This window comes from Pan paniscus, chromosome 4 (genome assembly GCF_029289425.2).
Source record: "Pan paniscus chromosome 4, NHGRI_mPanPan1-v2.0_pri, whole genome shotgun sequence".
Lineage (NCBI taxonomy): Eukaryota > Metazoa > Chordata > Mammalia > Primates > Hominidae > Pan > Pan paniscus.
The window spans coordinates 65,427,442-65,448,523 of NC_073253.2; positions in this window are offsets into that span (position 1 = coordinate 65,427,442).

A 21,082-nucleotide genomic window follows, 5' to 3' on the forward strand; every position below is an offset into this window, starting at 1 on the left:
AGTAGAATTTACGTGCTCCTAACACACAAAAAATGATAAATGCTTGAAGTGATGGATACCCTGAGTACCCTGATGTGATTATCACACTTTGTATGCCTGTATTAGAACATCACATGTACTCCATGAATATGTATATATACCTATTATATACTCCTAATAATTAAAAATTTAAGAAAATTTAAAATAAAATGGAAGGTCTGTGGAAAAAGAGTAGGCATAAATCCAAACATATGCCCTCAAATAAATCAACGAATATAAAGTAGAAAAATGTACACAATAATGGACATGAACTGATTAATTTAAAAATGCCTGTAAAGAGCTGCTGCCAAGATGTTTAATGGTGTTACTCAGAATATCTAATGGTATCACTCAAGGCAGAAGTTGTTTTCAAGATAATATTCTGGGAAGACTTCTTCACCATAGGTATAACCCTTCCTAGTAGTTGGCACAACTAAGCAACTGAACAAAGCTCCTGTCTTAACCACTATAATCAACCACCTCTAATGTAGTACGTACAGCACCTAAAACTATCCTGAGTCTTTTTAGTAAAGCCATTCATTCATTCACTCATCATCCATCCATCCATTTATTCATGTAGTAATTATATCTCTAATATATACCAGGCATTGTACTAGGATTTGAGGGTAGAGCTATAGGCAGGACAGCCAGGATATTCTTTAAATGTTTTCAGAGTCCATTAGATAGTCTACATAGTTTGTCAACTACTAATATGCATATATTAAAATGGATAACTTTATTATTTCACATTCTTATAAAAATAGTATTATTTTTAGGTTCAACTATTTAGGAAATTTATCCAACACTTTACAAAATTCATGTAAAGGATCACCCCCACTTACTACACATAGATACCTAAGATGAGTATGTCCTGCATGACTATCACAGTCAAAAATGTAGGCCACTGAGAAGTGAGTAACAGACTTTTTACACCTAGAAAATAAGCCAGGCCCAGTGGTTCAAGCCTGGAATCTCAGCACTTTGGGAGCTGAAGTGGGCATATCACTTGAGACCAGGAGTTCAAGACCAGCCTGGCCAACATGGCAAAAGCTTTTCTGTACAAAAAATACAAAATTTAGCTGGGTAGGTGGCGCACACCTATAGTCCCAGCTACTCAGGAGGCTGAGACAGGAAAATCACTTGAGCCTGGGAGGTGAGCTGAAATTGTGCTGTTGCACTCCAGCCTGGGTGATGGGAGTGTAACCCTGTCTCAAAACAAAAAAAGGAAAGGGAAGGCAAGGGAAGGGAAAGGAAGGGAGGGGAGGGGAGGGGGGAAGGGGGAGGGGGAGGGGGAGGGGGAGGGGGAAGGGGAAGGGGAGGAAAATAATCAAAACTAATCAGCCCATTGGGAATGTTCTGTGGGAAAAAAGCAATTAATTCATTTTTTCTATAAGATAAATTACTAATTATTTTAAAACTTGAATCCTCAGGATTCAACGTTTAATGAATCTTCATGTGTTATAAAATATATAAATTTATTAAAAGTTATGCTAAATGATGACATTTCTTATTTCAAAACATTACACTTTCTTCCACTGTTAAGTACAGAACTAAAAGATTACATATAATTTGTAACTTTTCAAGACATAGTATTAAAAAATTAGAGCCAGGTACATTTATGTCAGAATTTTAAAGTATGTATAACTCTCTTCAAATATTTTTAAATACAGGAAGAAAAATACAATTGAACTTTATTTAAAAATTGAACTTTTATCATTTACATTTTTATAACCTGTATAAAACACTAAAATATTGATTCATTGCTGTCTATGGGAATCATGCATAGAATTTAATACTTTTTCTACCACATTTTGACCTGATTGATTACAAATAAAAAGAGATGCTTAAATGGAGATGATTGAAACCTGGATGAGTTATACTGTAACACTTTATTTAAAAGGCAGAGGCTTAAAGTCAAACTTTTCTTGCCCTGTTATCTCTCTCTCAGCCCTTTGTTTTCCTTGATAGTGTATTTTCAGTTCTTGAATATTCATAATTTATTAAACTATGGAAAGGGTCATATATACTAATAACTTGCCTTCCATTTTGACTCATCACATCTGCTCAGCCTCCTTTGGCATTGAACTATAGTTGCCTACATCTTACATGGTGTGAAGAATTTACGTATATTTTACATTCTTATCTATTCATGCTGAGTCACTAGAGGTTGGCAATGTACCTAAGCACAATTCTCCAAAACTCAAATCTTCAGATAGGAATTTTGTTTTTTAAATCCCTACACCATATGTAATATTATTTAGTGATTTTAGTAGTTTTTAATTTAAATACCTGTACTTTTTTGTTGTTGTTGTTGTTTGTGTGTGTGATGGAGTCTCACTGTCCCCCAGGCTGGAGTGCAGTGGTGCAGTCTCTGCTCACTGCAACCTTTGCCTCCTGGGTTCAAGCAATTCTCTGCCTCAGCCTCCCGAGCAGCTGGTATTACAGGTGCCTGCCACCACACCTGGCTAATTTTTGTATTTTTAGTAGAGGAGGAGTTTCACCATCTTAGCCAGGCTGGTCTTGAACTCCTGGCCTAGTGATCCACCTGCTTCAGCCTCCCAAAGTGCTGAGATTACAGGCATGAGCCACCACGCCCGGCCTAAATACATGCATTTCTAAGGAACTTAATATCAATCTGAAAATGGCTATACAAAAGCATATAGAAAGCATTTTAAATGTGATCTTCATGCCTTTGCCAAAGACTGACTCTGAGGTCCATCCTTTGTTGAAAACAAGTTACTAAGTTTTAGAGAACTTTAAGTAAAAAATACAGTAACACTTTTGTGAGGCTTTGTATTTGGCCTAAATAAAAGGACGAAAGGAATTGTTTCTTTGCGTTATTTGACATTATTTAGTGTTGTGTGTGCGTATTTATATGTGTGTACCACCTAAAATTACCCTTTAAATCACTGATATCTGTCCCACACTTTCGGAAATGTTCTATCTAAGCATATTCTTAGCGCCAAGACAGCAGAAAAATCTCTAGAAAATTTATCGAAGGCTAAAAGACAGGTATTTTATATAACAAGGTGCCAATTAACAACAAACTAAAATAATAATAAATAAAGGCAAGAAAATAAAACCATCATGTAAGATCGCTGTAATAAAAATATTTTTGGCTGTGGGACAAAGACGATGTTTTCAGACTTGCTCTCTCCATCAACTGCTAATACCCTTGCTATGTGTCATGAAACACGGGGTTGTTTTATTGTTAGAATCAGGACCAGCACCCTGCCCTTCAAGACCCTGAGAGTTAGTGCCTCTTTAGCTTTTACACCCTAGGGACCTTTCATGCTTCACTTTAGTTCTGGCCTTGCTTAATTAATACCCATTAGCTCATGATAACTGAAGATTCTAGCTTAAAAAATATTTCACTGTCTTTCCTATTCGTTGATGAAGCTTCTTGGATGTGAAACATGGCAAGGCTAACAATACTGACTTCAGGTAATTGCTTTCAGTGGAAATGACTTAATGCATATAAGCTCTACATCCCCAGACAAATGTTAGGTATTATAATTTTATACCTATATAACTTTATAATTTTTACCCAAATTAATATCCTCAAACTTTGATTGAGGTCTTTCCATAGGAGTAACTAGAGAGCCAAAGATGACTACAACTCAGTCATTGCCCTTGGGAGCTTTATTTAGTTATTATAATAGAGTTCCCCTCACCCCACCACCTGACAATGGTAATACAAATTTATACTGACTGATCTCCATTCTTTTGCTTCATTTTGTGCTGTCATTTGTTAGGTGGATGAATATAATTAGAATTGCAGTCTATGATCAGTAAAGAAAGCAAAAGTTATAGTACCTCTCAAACCAGAGAGATCTGACTATAGCAGGATTCACACCCAAGTGCTTACAGAAGCAGTAAGTATTGAAATATTGTGATGATAATTTTTTTAAACCAGTGGACATGGTGAGGTTTCTGGTGAGTCATCAACTGAAACCAAAAGGATTCTGCTCTCCTAGACTTTCTGTTGTTAAAAAGTCACCACTACTTAGTGAATACCACATCCACAAAGATTGGCTTATATAAATGAGCAAACTATTGTATTCTGAAATGTTAAATCATTAATATTTTATAAAATTAATTTGATTTACTATAAACAGTACTTTTTCCTGAAGGGGTCAAATTGCCTAGAAGCAGTCATTAAGACTCTGATAAATATAAAATCACTAAAAACTTTTAATCATCTACATAGCGATTTGTTGTAAATTTTTTACGTATTTTTCAAGATTAAATTTAAAAATCTGTACTATTACCAACAAATTAATTTGGATGACTAATGATTGAATGTAATAATAATATGCACTATAATGTATTCTGATCATGTTCTGCAAGATCTTGCTTTAAATATGTTTTGCTTCAAACAAAAGGAGAATTTGAGATTCTCATCTAGTTTCCTGGCTTTAACATCAAGAAGTAACTCTAAGGCCTACATAATTCAAAATAACAGGTTATGGAAAGAAAAATTGTCATTATTATTGCCAGCTGGTGATTTTTCAGTAGTCCTTTTGACCTTCCCATTTCCAGTGAAATTTCTATGGAATGAGAAGCAGTTCTGTGTATTAGGCCGGCAAACATCATACTAGGTACTGGATATATAATTAATATATCCAGGAAACTCTTTTATATGTGGATCCTCTTCCACTCCAAGTTTCCCTGATCTATTGATGTTAAAGTCCCACAAACGCAAATTGCTGTTGAGCAGCTCTTCTCAATTTTTCCTAATTGCCCTATAAGGAGGCATTTTAAACATTTTAAAAATTGCTTTATCTGTAAATTTTAATACCACAGGTATATTATCAGTCAATGTACCGTGTGTATTTCTGTGCATTATACATTAAAATAGTAAGTTTTTTTCACCTTCCAAAAACAAATTGTTATTCCCTTGGGAGCAATATAACCCTCATAGTGAATGCATGCCAAAAAGTGACAAATAGCACATTCTCTGGCATTTAGTTATTCAATAAATGTTTGACGTCAAATATGTTTAGAATACAGTTTCTTAATACTGAGTCTACAGAAACCTCATAGAATTCTAGATGGGCCCACAAGAGTTGTGTGGAAAAACACAATTCATCAGAATTTTTCTAAGAAGTTCCACGGCTTTCACTATATTCTCAAATTGCTCCTTAAGAAAGAAATTAAGCACTACTGGCTTTAGACCTATCCGAAAAGGGACATTTGTATGCTAGATATAATTTTGATTAATAATTGTTTATTTTCTACAAAACTAGAGATATTTTAAAGTCATCAATTGAATTAATGCATTCTGTATAATTTCCAATTTTGTTGAAATGACCAAATTTAATTTAAATCACCAAACTTTAGCTGAGTATTGATTTTGTGCAAATGGCTACAATGTGTGCAAAGAAAGTAGAATACTATAGGAGTTTGCTTAGAGCAAGAGCTTTTGTCAATGGTTTCCACTGCTGTCCAAAGTTCTAGCCTCATAGTTGCTAGTAGGATTACTAGTGATCTATAAATTTATACTGGTTGTATGTGCAAAACTGAGAGGTGACAACGTGCTAGCAGCCATCAGCTCGCTCTCGGCGCCTCCTCGGCCTCAGTGTCCACCCTGGCCATGCTCGATGAGCCCTTCAGCACGCCACTGCGCTGTGGGGGAACCTCTCTGGGCTGGCGGAGGCCAGAGCTGGCTCCCTCTGAGCTCCCTCTGCTTCCGGGGGAAGTGTGGAGGGTAAGGCAGGGGCAGGAACCACGGCTGCCCGCGGCGCTCGCGGGCCAGCGCGAGTTCCGGGTGGGTGCGGGCTCCGTGGGCCCCGCACTCCGAGCGGCCAGCCGGCGCCTCCGCCCCGAGCAGTCAGGGTCTTAGCACCTGGGCCAGCAGCTGCGGAGGGTGCGCCGGGTCCGCGGTCCGCGCTAGAATTCTCTCTAGGCCTCAGCTGCCTCCCCGTGGGGCAGGGCTCGGGACCTGCAGCCCGCCATGCCCGAACCCCGCCCCCGCCCCCAGTGGGCTCTGCGCAGCCCCAGCCTCCCCAACGAGCGCCACCCCTTGCTCCGCGGTGCTCAGTCCCATCGACTGCCCAAGGGCTGAGGAGTGCCAGCCCACTGGTGCTGGCGCAGGACTGACGGGCCTCCGGGGCCACCGCGTTATCCATTAGGGGAAGCCAGCTGGGCTCCTGAGTGGGGTGGGGACTTGGAGAACTTTTATGTCTAGCTGGAAGATTGTTGTATATGCACCAGTCAGCACTCTGTGTCTAGCTCAGGGTTTGTGGATGCACCAATCAGCACTCTGTATCTAGCTAATCTGGTGGGGACTTGGAGAACTTTTATGTCTAGCTAGAGGATTGTAAATGCACCAATCAGCACTCTGTATCTAGCTCAGGGATTGTAAATGCACCAATCAGCACTCTGTCAAAACAGACCAATCAGCTCTCTGTAAAATGGACCAATCAGCAGGATGTGGGTGGGACCAGATAAGGGAATAAAAGCAGGCTGCCCAAGTGAGCAGCAGCAACCTGCTTGGGTACCCTGGAGGCTTTGTTCTTTCGCTCATTGCAGTAAATCTTGCTGCTGCTCACTGGGTCTGCGAGGGCCTTAAAGGGCTGTAACACTTACTGGGAAGGTCTGCAGCATTATTGCTGGAGCCAGCAAGACCACAAACCCACTGGAAGGAACGAACTCCTGAGATGCCACCTTTAAGGGCTGTAACACTCACTGAGAAGGTCTGTAGCTTCACTCCTGATGTCAGCGAGACCATGAACCCACCAGAAGGAAGAAACTCTGGACACATCTGAACAAGTGAAGGAACAAATTCCGCACACACCATCTTTAAGAACTGTAACACTCACCGCGAGGGTCTGCGGCTTCGTTCTTGAAGTTAGCAAAACCAAGAACCCACCAATTCCGGACACAAAACTTTGGATCATGTCTGTGAATTTACATAGGCCTTTGAGATCTCTGAGTGGGATAGGTAGTAAGAGTCATATGACTCTGAAGTATCTTAGAAAGGTTGAAAGATTTAGGAATTTAGTATACAAATTATATAAAGTTAAAGTTGAACAAGGGTGGAGATTAACTTGTTAGTGTGTATTTGCAAGGCAAATTTTTTTATGAGATACTCCTAACCTTCAAGACCTTTGAGCCTCAAAATGCTTAACATAGAAAGTTCAAGAGAATAAGATATTATAATAAATAATACTTTCAATTTAGATATATTAAGAAAATGATGGAGTATCATGTAGCAATGAAAATGATCTGCAACTATAGACAACATAAATGGACCTTGGAAACATAGTATTTACCAAACAAAACACCAGACACAGTATTCATGCTTTATAATTCCACTTACATAAATTCAAAAATAGGTACAAACTAATCTCTGGTGATAGAAATCAGGATAGTAGTTGTACTTGCTGGGGGATGAGACTGAAGGGGACATGAGAAAAATTCCTGGGTTTTTGAAAATGGTCTATTTTTCTAGGCAATTTTTGCACTAGTACAAACACTTAGTGAAAATTCATCCAGCCTTACACTTACAAAGTATGTCCTTCATGTGTATATTATACTTCAAAAAATTTAAGAAAAAGAAAAGTAGGTGGCTGAAGTTTCCAGATGTAGATACTATACAGTAAATTGGGGCTTTTCATGTTATGTTATTTAAATGAAATAATTATTTTATATAATATAGATTTATGGGACATATATGCTCTATGTTGAAGGTACTGTGAGAGAGATACCAATTAGCACAAAAAACAAAAACGGAACAAAAAACAGAAATTCAAGTTTATTGGTATCTTCCTTAGGTACAAGAGATCTCAATGAACTGAGGAGTCATTATTCCTCAGTTATAAAATTTACCTCAGAATTCTCTGCTTAAACTATCTAGCAAGCCCTGGAATGACATAGCAAAGCATACTAAGGTGGTAAAGAGCTTAGGCTCTGGACTAGACTTTGGTTGTGGCTTAATATCTCTTTCATTTCGTTTATTTGTAAAATGAGACAATATTAGCACTTATTTAACATGATTACCATGAATATCAATTCACATAATGTATATACAGTATATGACCCAGTACCTGGAACATTCTAGAAACCTGGAAGAAGTCATTATGAGCTGTGTTGATATAGGTTATATTAAATTGATTTGAGTTTAAAACACTTTTTGCTCTTATTCCTCCTCAATTCTACATTCAAAGTGCCTATATTTACCTAATTTTGCCCTCATGGTATACCATATTTTAATTATGTTTTGTCCCCAACTCTTATTTAACTCTAAAAATGGGCTGCTTCCTGCTATTCCATGGAACTTCAGGCAAAGCTATCTATTGACTTTTAGTGTCTCCTGGGTATCGCTTTAGTACTGTTACACCAGAGACATAGCCATCTCAGTAACTGGGCTCAACTCTTACGTGTGTTTTTCCAATAGTCATGCTTACCTAAGTGGTTACATGATTATCTTAACCACCTCAATTCTCTCTCTTCCTTCCCCCCTTGATACCTTCATCCTAGCTCGTGATTTGTTTCTTTTTCACTACGTTGCTTTTCTTTGCCAAAGTGTCCATTGAGAGTTTCCAGGTTAATGACTGGTGAGCTGGTAAACGTTTAACAACTGGCTCTCCAGAGAGGGAAATGCCAGGATTTGTAGCATTTGCTTATTTTTGCAGTGTAAATACTCCCACCATGTCTTGTTTGAAGCTACCAACATGGCGTCACTGAGCACAGAGCTGGGAGAAGATGCACACAATTTGCCCTGAGGGCTGGTACTAGCACAATATAAAATGCAAAACTCATTTAGATCAGTCATCTATTTCCTCCTCCTCCTTCCCCCCTCTTCCTCCCACCTCACTCAATAGTTGGGTATTCTACTCTTAGAAGATTACCTTGAATTTGCTCAGATTATGTTAACACCTTTTCCCGCACTGTAAAGAAGCTGTAAATGCCCACCGTTCGGCAAAGTACTTTTGTTAGCTCCTCAACACCCAGCTCTATACTTACAAGTTCTTATAAAAGATCGGTAAATTCACCAACAATTTAAAAGTTTTAGTATAAAACGAGCCCTCAGTAGAGATTAATGAAATAAATGGAAGAATGTAATCTAACCTTTAAAAAAAAGTTACATCTCTGACAACATATGGTTGGCAAAGTTGCCTCTGGCAATTTGACTGTTTCCACAGAGACAAATGGAAGAGGTTTGTTAGGAAAACTCTAGAGAATAAAGTTTCCTCCTTTATTCCCCCGCTAGGACACAGGGCATTGTCAGAAAAGTCTCAAATATTTCTCTAATGTAAAAAACATTTCTTCTGTTGTTTGATATTTGAAGAGCTATTTTTGGAGTGAGACAAATTCCCTTTGTGAATTATATATCAAAAAGTTAAAATCTAAATGAAATTTCTTTGCAGTTCTAACTAAATGACAGATTTATCTTAGCCACTATGGGAAAGGCAAATCTGTCTTTGCGTGTCTTCATTTTCTCTAATCTTCACAAGTACCAGCCTATAGTCTTTAGATCTGTTGCCAGTGTAACAGATTAGTCAGGACACTTCTATTTTTAAAAGAAGGTCCCACACCAGCCCACATTCATGAAGGTTGGGCCTCTTTGACATCATTTTCTGTAAGAATAAAACTACAGCTATTCTGAGTGGTGCTCCAAAGCATACCAGTTAGCCTGTCAGTATAGTGTATGTCATACACCATTTGAAAGCTTTTCTAATTTTAAAGTGGCTTTAAAACTTTTTTAAAAAAATGTCCTGCTTAGCTATTAAATGAAGTAATAGAATGGAGACTGGTCAGTGTATACTTATTACCACTGCTAAGGGAAAAAATATTCTCTTATTATAAATAAATGCCAAGTCCCAAGGGCAGTGATTTAGCTGCAGTCATCTTTAGCTCTGTAATTACTTCTAGAGAAGGACATCAATTGAGGTTTGAGGAAGTTAAGTGGGTGAAAAATAATAATATCTGGGGATGCAGAGTTCACATGCATTAAGTCATTTTCTACTGAAAGCAATTACCTGAGGTCAGTATTGTTAGTCTCACCATTTTTTATATCCTAGAAGCTTCATCAATAGATATGAAAGACAGTGAAATATTTTTTAACCTAGGATCTCTATTTGTCATTAGCTAATGAGTATTAATTAAACAAGGCCAAAAACTAGGGTGAAGCAAGAAAGGTGCCCACAGTGTAAAAGTTAAAAAGGCACTTTACTCTGAGGGTCTAGTAGGGCAGATCCCTGGTCCTGGCATTATAGTTATGACACATTAGGAGGATAATTTAAATAATATTGGCTATTTCCAGCATCTATCAGTGCAGGCTATAGCCACATGTAAACTGTTCCTCAAATATTGCTATGAGCCCCAGGATATGTGTTATAAGTAGTTAGGAATAAACTCACTGGTTCAGGGACAGTATGGAAAATCCCTATGCTTTGTTGTTAAGTGGGGAAGAAGGTTTTCTCTCTTTCATTAACTGAGATTACAAGCATTATTGTTTGTGTTTCAAGTCTTATTGAGGTTTTAATGAAACCACGTTCATAGTTGTCCTTCACAGTTCTCCGGATATCCTCTGACCTTGGACATGAGTTCGATGCAGTCAGGACAGGAAACAAATACCAGTAGCAGATCCTGTGTTTATTAGGGTGATCCACCTTCTGATAATCCAGAAACAGCTTTCTTGTGGAATCCTAATTAGGAAAAAGGAGTCGGGCTGGTGGGACTGAGGGAAAGCAAAAAGAGAAAGCAGATAATCTATGTGTGCCTTTCTCATGATCTAGAAACACATACCCTTCCTGCACAAATAAATCACAGTCTTCCTGTGCCCAGCTATCACCAGAACCTGGAATGACGCAAAAAATGAAAGTTAGCTCACTGCAATCTTGGCATTATCAGTACTGCACAAAGCCCTCTTCAGCACACAGCACAAGCACTGTCCTATAAAATCCCAGCAAGCCTTTGTTTCCTTACAGTCAGCTCCTTTTTGCTGGCCTACCCATTGCTTCCTTGAAACATAATTTCATACCTAATCTAATAAACTTTTCTTCACCTACAACTGTCAGTAAATTCTTCTTTTCCCCACACCACCAGCCCCAGATAGTAGCCCCTTACCAGTGACATTTCTTAGTTATCTTTATTCTGGCAACCTCTTTCATGAAAAATTCTTTCTCTCTCCTTTATCTATCCATACATCCATACCTCCTTCCATTAACCTTTTGAGTCAACAAACATCTATTGAGAAACTAGTCAGCGATGAAGATTCAGTGTTGGACAAGGACTTTACAGCCTACTTGGGATGTCAACAGGCTTCCACATTCCATTCCACTAATTGTCCAGACTGGTCTGAAACTTTGTACTCAGGTTGAGATCCCTACTTTAGTTACACAAAAGTTAAAAAAAATGGTTATTTAAAAAAATAATGATGATAGAAGTCCTTGGAAGCTTGGATTTTGTAGGATTATTTCTCTTAGTGATATCTAATGAAATGTTACCTTTATTATCTTTATTTCAAAGATTTCCAGTCAGTTGAAGATTGGGGAATAAGTTGACAAAAATTACTCCTTTAGGGTAATAAACTATATGAAAAAATATTAATTTGGCAAATAATATATTTAGTTGATTAATTATGCTCTAGGTAAAAATGCTGCACAACCAGATATGTTCTTTCTTAGAATATATCTGGATAAATGTTTCAAAACAGACAAAACGAAGCAATTAAGCTCTAAAAAATGAAAAAGAAAAAGAGTGATATTTGTGGTGATCCTGAGGAAAAGTGAAATGATTGGGTTACGCTGACTCTTAGAAACAAACAAAAAATAATAATCAAAATAAAATCTATTAAAATTTAAGTAGTAAGTGGAACTAACATTTTCCATTCTTTAATGTACCAAATACTCTAAAGACTACTGTACTTGAAATTAAATATAGTCCTCTGAGACTTAATTTTTGCTTCTTGAAATTGGTTCTAAATATTCATCTACCTGATGCTACTTGCAGAAATGTGAAACCCATAGGAAAAAAAAAACTTTCCAAAAGCATCCCATTTTTTAAAATTATAAACAGATGAGGATTTTTTCCCCTTACTTAATAGGCAAAGTTTATATGATTTAAACTTTCAATTTAAAAAATCTAATTTTGATCTTGTTTCTGAAAAAGAAGTATCCCTTTTGGTCAAGACTACATATCCCTCTCCATAAAATTATAATCTCTGTTTTCTCTGAAATGTGCTCTGTTATTTGCCTTTCATGCTTGCATCTTCAAACTTCTACTTTATTAGTTATTCACACATAATGGTATAATTTTTTCAGGCCATTAATTCAAAAGTTAAATATACACAATTTTTACAAGTTCTTAATTTTCATTTCAAGTACACATTCTTTGTACCCAGAAAACTTGAGGGGGTCGTCTGGTCACTGCCTGATAGCTTCTGCCTACTTGGTCATAATTCATAATTGAAACATAGAGTTCTTTCTGGTCCGAAGCCATGATTAATCTCTAAATTTGATCTACATAACTGTCCCCAGAGGTAGCCTCTTTTCATAACTTCCAGATTTCAGTGCCCAACAGTTCTCTCTTGCTGTCTTGCTCGTTCTGTCTTCATTTCCACAGCTGTCCTGGGAAACATGAGGAAATTTTTCAGTTCTTCCATACAACTCTGAAGGCCCAGGAAACCCAGTAGGTATGCCAAACCCACTTCTGTCCTGGACATTTGCATCAACCATCCGTCTTCTAGTGTCTAGTCCTCAAAGGCCTGGGGTACTCTCAGGGCTACAGACAGGAAACAGAACACAAATTCCATTGACCCCAAGATCACAAAATTATCAGAAGCATTCTACTGTCTGCCTTGTGTCCTCTCCTCAATGTGGGACTTAGCCAGCCTTTTCTCAGACACCCTTGTCCTTTCACTCTCTTCTCTGACTCAGATCACTTTCAGGGAGAAGAGGTCAAATGAAATTTTCACATCTGAAACTTCCATTTGGAGCTTTGGAACTTAAAAACTAAGAATGATAGATATTTATTTTTTGATCCCTTGAGGCAAAGCATCTTTAAGGCCAAATGTCTGAATGAGATATGACCTGTAGGCAAAATAGGAATTATGAGCATAATGGCTGAGCGCGATGACTCACGCCTGTAATCCCAGCACTTTGAGAGGCCAAGGCGGGCAGATCACCTGAGGTCGGGAGTTGGAGAGCAGCCTGATCAACATGGAGAAACCCCGTCTCTACTAAAAATACAAAATTAGCCAGGCATGGTGGCACATGCCTGTAATCCCAGCTACTCAGGAGGCTGAGGCAGGAGAATCGCCTGAATCCAGGAGGTGGAGGTTGCAGTGAGCTAAGATCATGCCATTGCACTCCAGCCCGGGCAACAAGAGGGAAACTCCATCTCAAAAAATAAATAAAAAAAAAGAATGATGAGCATAACATATCAGTAAATAAAAATATTTTAATCCTGGCACACAATCTCTACATTCTTTCCCTCTCTGAAATTGACTTCATTAATGTTTCTCCACAGCTACTTCAATGTTTTGCAACCACCACTGCTTAATTAGCTGTAAACGTATTCTTCATCTTCAAACCTCTCAAATTGTGAAGATTGGATAAGAAAAATGATTAAATGAGAGAATTAGCTTCAGCTAAACCTCAAATAACACTAACTTTAAAAAAAATAGTAAGATCGTTTATTCCTTTCTCATGCCAAAGAAAAAAAATCCAGATGTAGCCAGTTTAGGGGTGGAATAGCGGCTTTGTCAGGATCAGAGACCCAGACTCCTTCAAGCTTCTCCAGTTGCTTCGATTATCTCAGGCCTGGAGGCCACTGCTCCAGGGCCAACTAGAAACAGGAAGAAGGAGAGAAAAGGAGAACAAGACATCTGCGTTCATTATTTCTTATTGGAAGGAACTTAGTCACCTAGTCACACGAAACTTCCAGCCATGATCTTTCTGTCTCAAATTTCACAGGCATGAATCAGAAACCAATTCACAATGCCCCACGCCTACAAGAAACATATATCAAGCTCTGCAAGCAGCCCTCATGAAACTTTCTCCCTGGATTTGAGAAAGAAGGGTCAATCATCCCTCCTCCCTTTCTCTAGGATGGAAGACAGGATTAAGAACACAGATTTTCCAAACCAGTCCTCTTCACCAAATCCTGTTGAATCACCAGCCACCTGACCGTTTTAGATCCTTGATATAGATGATTCATCTAGCAGGTTCACAAACACCTTCTCTGAAATTTCAGCTTGTTGATCTGACTCATAGCACACTGTAATTCAGAGTTCAGTCAAAGCTTTCATTTTCACATCCTGTTATACTACTATAAAAGGAAAACTCTTGATTTTTGTATGCAGCCATCTTAGTAAGTTTTCTTTTTACTTTAAATAGGTTTTCAGTTGAATTTTCTGATTTTCTTCGGTATTCAATTATATCTGAAAACAAAACTTTTTCTTTACTATGTTTATCCCAAACAGTGTCTTATTCTATTATCTAGAACCACCAAAACAATATTAAATAAAACAGTGATCATTAGAACTCTTACTTTCTTAATTTTAATGGGAATGCTTTAATTTTTTTTCCTCTTTTCTTGAAAGGAATAATGTTTTTGATATTCTCTTGTTCATCCCTCTATTTCAATTACCTCCTTAGAATCAGGAATAAGCTCTTATATCAGGGCTTTTGCCAGTATCTTTAATTATTATACAGTATTTTAACTTATATAAGATGCATAGGCCGATTTTTCTAAAATTTATGTAGGTCTCTCAAGAAAAGTATTTTTTAAATTCTTCCCACATTATACATAAAAATCAAGTTTATTCATTTTAACTGCTGGATAGCATTCTATCATATAGCACTTAGGTTGTTTCCAATTTTTGCTACTAAAAGCAATGCTTCCGTGGGAATCTTTGGACATATCCTCTTGTACAGACGTGCGGTGATTTTTCCAAGTAGTATATCTAGAAGCAGAATTATTAGGAAATACTTCTTGTGCACTTTCAAATGAATGTTCCTAGACTGTTCTTAAAAATGTGCTTACCAATTGATATTACTAACAACCACACACTTTTAGTCCTCTTCCTTTTCACCATCTTCCTATAATATTCTTTTTTTTTAATTGTACTTTAAGCTTTGGGGTACATGTGCACATCTTCCTATAATATTCTTGTCTGCTACTCTGTTTCCAAAAGAGATGGGTTAACACACTCAACTATCATTATAAGTTTTTTAGTTTCTTCTTACTGTTATGCCTACTTCACTTCATATATTGATCATTTTGGTTGCCATACAAGTTCACAGCTTGTATGATATATATATATATATATATATATATATATATCTTTATAATTATATCACAGATGATATAATTATCATCTGGGAAAATACATTACTTTTAGCTTACTTAATGTCTTCATTTATAATATTCTTTTGTCTGAATTCTATATATTTCTGATAAAAGTATTATTTGCTTTTTTTGATTAGTATGTAAGTTATCATTCCTTAATTTTCCCCTTCCCTTTGTAAGGCATTATCATTTGCAAACAACACATAGCTATTTATTTTATTTTAAATCAAATCTGAAGTCTCTTTCTCTTAAGATTATTTATTATATTTATTTGATTACTAACATTTGGATATATGTTGACATCTTATTCTAGGTTTTAAAAATTTTACTATGCTTTTCTCAATATCCTTTTTTTTTTTCTTTTGTTGCTTTCTGTTGTCTTAGTAGAAATGTTCACCCTGGTTTGGAAATTAAACAGACTGTTTCTCTTGTTTTAGTGTTTTATTTTCTTTAAATTTTTAACCTACATTATTTCTAACTAAAAAATTCTAAGGTTAATTAATATCACTATCTTCCCCCAAAAGATTTGAGAATATGTAATAAATTACATTTCCTTCAGGTCCACCCCTTTAGTTACTGTAATTATTATTCAGTGTTTAAGTTCCACTTTGTTTTTAAACACTCCAAAAGTAGTTATAAGTATTCTTAGTAATTTCAGTATTTAGAAGTTTGATCAACTGCTTTGCTCACCATTTCTTGTTTTCCATACTTTCCTTGTCAGCTTTCTTCTTGCTAAAGTACATCTTTTAGTAAGTCTTTCAATAAGAGTCTATGGCCAACGATTTTTTTTTTCATATTTATGAATATCTATGTCTCTAACTCATATTTTCAAATAATAGTTTAGCTAGGTTATATCATTGTATTCCCCAGAATTTGAAAATATCATCTTATTCTCTTTATGCGTCTATTGTTTCTAATGAGAAATCTGATATTGATTCAATTGGTCTCTTTGAAAATAATTTGTCATTTCTCTCGATTGTCTTCACATCTTTGTAAATCTTTGATATCTTATAGTTTCAGAACACTGTATCTAGTTAAAGATTTATTTTATCTTTCTAGGGACTTGATATTTTTTTCTTGCTATCTGAGAATTTATGTTTCTCTTTAAATCTGAATCATTTTTCATTAATATTTATTAAAATAGTGTCTCTTCTCAACTGTCTTCTGCCTGAACTTCAGTTTGATGAGATGGGAAATATAATAGCATTCCTTTCTTTTCGGTGTATTTTGTCAAATATATCTTGTAGTTTATTAGTGTTTTCTTTAGCTGTGTATTGTTTAACTTGTGTGTGTAGGTATACAGGATTTTTAGAGTTTTTGTCTTTTTTTGTGCACTTCTCTTTTCAGAGGATTCAGAGATTGCAGGCATGAGGTTGACAACAATCTACGTTCACTGACATTAAGACGCTACCATTTCTTAAGAATAAATGCTTCACATATACATCTGGGTTGGAACAGTTTATCTACAACTCACTTTTTCAACAGTTTCTTTGACATTTTTGTCCTTGGTAGTTGTTTATTTTTTTAAGATTCTTATATTTAACCCAACTTTTTAATGAACTTTGTGGGTAGAGCAATGGGGGCATATATTAAAATCTTTGTTCACTAATTTAACAAAATTTTCCCCACGTAGATTTTAATGTATATTTTTCTTATTCTATCAGTCAGCTATACTTTCTTATCAGGTCAACTGTTATCAATATATACAGCTACATGGATGCTAACCTGGGTACATTTTACAGTCTTGGAACCATTTTTCTCTAGGACAACACAAAGTAAATCAAACTTTATTTCCTGAGCTTTAAAAGTAAAGTAACTAGAACAGTACATAATTCTATGAGGGTAGTGTCCATTGATAATTAAAACTTTAAGAAGAGTACAACTACATTGTCATTTCTTTCTACTCAATGATTTTTTGAGCTGTGTCTCTTACCATATAAAATTGATATTCATTTTTTGGAAGTCTTCATTTTGTTACAGCCACCAATTTGATGGACTAAGAAACAATATTAGTATAGACCAAGATCAGACAGATTGTTTCATTAAATAAACTATGAGAATTACTTAATCATTCAATTAAAACATCACTGGAATCCTAAATTCATGAAATATGTCCATTTACCTAGTACAGTTTAAGAATTAACTATAGTCACAAATGGAAAAACTTGAAGTTATTTTAAGAAACAATTCTAAACATTTCTATTTAAATAATGTTCAGCACCATGAGTACATCTGTCAATTACTTGTTAACGGACTGAAATGGGACTATAAAACTATGCCATCTGTCACCAACCCTCATTCCAAATATCAATCGATCTGTTAGTGTTAAATGCAAATTGACCTGTTCATTCAACTAGTAAATTTCATGTGTTTGATTTAATTTTACCACTTTGCCATTCTTTTATACTCAAACATCTGGATTTATTTTTGCCATGGCAGTCACTTTGTCAATAAACATCAAGATGTATATCACTCAATTACTGTCTTCTTTTTCACTCTGAATATATCTTCAAAATACATCCATTTTTGCCTGAGAATTTTAGCTGTATTACATAATAGAAAGTGTAACTCTTCCTTACTTATAATTTTTAACTTAGATTAATAAAAACATTTTAAAATACTCAACTGATACTAATATATTTGAAAGTCTATTAGGAATAAAACAAAACATATGAAAAATCTTCAATGTTATTTTGATAAAAACTCTGTAAACAAAACAATTTTGTATTCATTTAAAGGCTGAAGTAAACAAAGGGATATTCAAAGCTCAATGTGTGGAGATGTTTATATTCTTTCACTAACATATGGGATTCCATACAAATTATTCTCATTAAAGCTAATGATAATCTCAACTCTAACCTCCCTAGGGTCTCAGCTGGAAATTAGAGGCTGGCATTTTAGATTTCTAAAGGTAAAGACAACCATGCTACAGAATAATTCAGATGTTAGCCATGACTGATAATACATAGTTTACTTAAAAACTTTTAGTATTCTATGTAACACCCAAGTTAATTATCGTTCACTATTAGCATTACAAGACTACTGTAGCAAAAGTTAAGCACCTCCTTGTAGTGAACACTGTAGTGCCCTGCTCAGATTCCCTCCTCAGGAGTTAAGGACTTTTTTCTTCCATTGTTGGGAGTGTTGACAGCTCTCAGATTAGTTTCTCTTAAGAAACTGGCCTCAGCCAGAGAGCAGAGTGGCTCAAAGTTATTCTGTCTGGTCCCCACCAAGCGTGGCTTGCATCAAATGACTGGTAGATATAGGAGTGTAAAAGCCTGGCCCCTTGCCTCAAGACATAAAAACTCTGAAGGGCCATCCCAGAAGGAAAACTTCTTGTAGGATTGTCTGAGACCACTAATGCAACTGCATCATAGCTCAGCTTCTCCTGCTCAACATTGCCTCGATCACTTTTCCTAGGTGTTCCCAAGAGCCATTCCCAACAAACCTACATGAAAATCTCAGAGTCTCCGGATCTGTTCCTTGGGAACTTGTCCCGTGGAATTAGTTTTCGTTGACTTATGCGATGTTTTAGTAAAACAATGTAACATCTTATGTTCTACATGAAAAAACAAAACAAAAAAACAAAAATCTACTTCCCAGTCAAGAAGTAGCTACAAGGAAAGAATTGAATGACCTAGGTACTATAACCTGGTAAGCTGTGGACATTTGGAAACACACTTTTAGTTATCCGTGCAAATCTGTTTTTACTCTTCTGTCTTAGAAGCATTCAAAGAAACTTGTTTTCTTGGGAAGGGGCAGAATGTCTACTAAAGGAATGTAGCTATGCCTCACATGAACTGAAAATTTCATGGTGCATCTGTAGTAGCATTTAATTGGCTATAGTATATGCATTTCCCCTGAATAAAGGTGATGATATGTTTGAGAAATACTTCACCTTCAAAAAATAAAAAAGGAGGAAAGAAATATCATATTTAATATATTAATCAGCACATTTAGGATAGGATAACCTTAACTTAGCTATGCACAAACGCACAAATACACAAGAACTTGGGTTCTGGGAGTAAAGCAGTGCAAAGATAAAGAGAATAATATTGAGGTCCATTCCTTGGCAATGTGGTCTCCACTAGGGCTACTGAAATGACAGATCATTTTTGTAAATGCTGAAATGGCAAAAAAAAAAAAAAAAAAAAAAAAGAAAAGAGAAAAATAGCAGACCTTTTAGAAATTCCATATAAAGAATCTTGGATTCTGGGATACTTCTGCACCTGTCTCCTGCACCATTGGAAATCTCTAAGGAAGGAGCTCATGTATACCACCTAATCATCATTTTAGTTATAGATTATGTAACTACAATTTGTTATATAAAGGGGGTCTGTCAAGCTCAATATAAGCATATTTACAGATGTTTCACTGATTTTAGACATTGGGAAAGCAAAAGCTCCCCATTAAGGAATTGTAATGCTGATTTATCAGTTTCAGATATCCAAAATTTGTTCACTCTAAAAAACAAACTAACAAAAAATCATTGCATTTTTGCTGTTTTAAGCAGTACAGAATAAACTCTTGAGCCATTACAAACTGTGATTAATAACAAACAGCTGGGTATTATATAACTCTATGCAGGGACCAGAAGACAATATCTCCAAAAGCCCAATGTGTTATGAATTATGCTTAAGCTTTGGGAGTGTACCAATGAAAACAAATATAATCTATTTAATTAAATATCCTACAGCTGACGTTTGGCTTTCCATCTTTCTTAGTTGTGAAGAGAAAACAGCTTTATGAAGTGTTTGTATGTGAATTCATTCTATAAATAGGAGCAGTTACATTTTATTTATGACAGATCTGTTCCATATATGTAATACTATATTAAACCTTGGATCTACCAAAATTATAGTGATATAAAGATTTATAATTTATAGTAGTCACTGGCTTTCTTATTAGAAGTTCTCAAATTAGAAAGAATGATCAGAGGCTTATTCTTTAGTCAACAGATGACTAAATTAATGTTAGCCAAACTAACATCCAGGCAAGATATTATGATTGGAGACATATGAATCTATCCCTGTTACTAAAAAAGCAACATAAAACACAGACCACTGAAAAAAATAAAGTATTAACTTCAAACTTTATAACTGTACAAAATTCAGTTAGTAAAAATGACAGCAAATGTTTTCTTATATTTATCTGATCATATAGTCTTACTTACAGCCCTGATTTTTGGACATCATGTTTTCTTTTGGGGCATTTTCTTTGAAAGATACCATGATTTTCAAACAATTTATTCAAGAGAAATATTTTTGCAGTGCCCCAATATGTTCCTAGCATTACATTGTCATAGGAGATGCTAAGAGGGCTAAGACAAAATTTTTGCTCTCAAGAAGCTTCCGGTCAGGAGCAGGAAACATAGGTGAAGAAATAATGGCAATAAAACATAGATAAGTATCATAAAAAGGGCAGAAATTGCTGTAATATCACAGACAAGTGGGAAATTAACTCTGCCAAAGCGAGGGAAGGTGTGGGTAAGGCTAAGACACATAAAAGGGAGGATAAGTAAGATTTTTTCCAGGCAGTCAAGATGTGGAAAGATTCCAGGTAAAGGAGTACAGGGGGCTAAGTCGTAGAGCCGTGATGTGTATGGCAAGTTTCAGAATGAACCAGCGTAAAGTGGGTAAAACGTGAAGCTGGTAAGTGAGACTGAAGCCAGTATTGATGTACAACAGTATCTATGCTCCTATATTAAATGGCATTTTTCAATTTTTCATGGTCTCCATATTAATAATAGCATTTCAAAAAA